Here is a 1,241-nt window from a genome sequence, read left to right on the forward strand (position 1 = left end):
GATGCAATTTCAAGTTTTCCTTTTTCTTTGGAGTGTTACAAGCTCTTGGTGAATAAAAAAAGATCTGTAAAGTTGCAAAGACTAAAGTCTCAAACCCAAATAGATTTTCTTTATAATAGTTAAGACTGGTCCACACCCTCCTAAAACCCTTCGTTTAAACACGCCCCCACATGTCTTCGTCATGATGTGGGAAGATTTGCGTAACACCGCCCAAATGTTTACGCAAAGAAAGAAGGTGTAACCTTTGATTCTCGCTGTTGCCGCCACCGCTACATCGTGGAGATGCTGTTTCTTTGTGAAAGTACTTTGTTTGGCCTTCCAAAAGAGGACACAACTATAAATCAGTGGTTATCATGTATTTACAACACTGTTCCAGAACAGTGCAACCCAAATATTCGAGTGTGTGCAGCACATTTTATGGAGGACTGTTTCCTGATCCTGGGTGAGAAGACTACATTGTCGTATGTTCTGACTCACAGTCTGTAAGCACGTTTACATATGTAAAGGATTTGACACTAATGATTCAAAGGCATGTTTTGAGCAGCGGTTCTCAAGTCCAATCCTCGCGCCCCTTGCTCTGCACATTTTGTATGTTTCTCTTATCGCTTCAGACGTTTGTTCTATTTGGACTTAAGTGCCCTCCGAAGTGGACATCACAGGAAATCTTGCCATGATTCCAGTTTGAAGCGAATGTATATGTTCCATTCAAAGTGCATTGAAGTGCGCAAGATGTGAATTTAAATTGTATTTATTTACAGAGGTATATGATGTCACACTTGTACATGTGTGAAGACATTGCGCAGCGCAAATCCGTGAATGAATGTTCCGAAGTGAAGTAAACTTCAACAGATTTCCCCTGCTCAGGGAGTAGGGAGCAATGAACACGGTGTGTGGACCATGTCAATGGTTACACAGTTCATGCATGGAGCTCACTTATAATGAGCTGATTATCTGAATCAGGTGTGTTAACAAAGAGAGACATGCAAAATATGCAGAGCTGGGGGGTGTGAGGACTGGAATTGAGGACCGCTGGTGTACTAGTGCTTGTTGTTTGTCGTTTCTCCGATCACAAATACAGACATGGTTTTATGTTTATGAGGCACGATGCAATGCAACACGTAAAAACACAGTATAAGTCATTATAATCCATAATTATGCAACAAATGGCTAGTTTTTAATGGGTTTTATTGTCGAGCCGGTTTTCTGACTGGGACACCAACACAGTATGGCAAGGGGTGTAA

Source organism: Cyprinus carpio, chromosome A23 (genome assembly GCF_018340385.1).
Source record: "Cyprinus carpio isolate SPL01 chromosome A23, ASM1834038v1, whole genome shotgun sequence".
Lineage (NCBI taxonomy): Eukaryota > Metazoa > Chordata > Actinopteri > Cypriniformes > Cyprinidae > Cyprinus > Cyprinus carpio.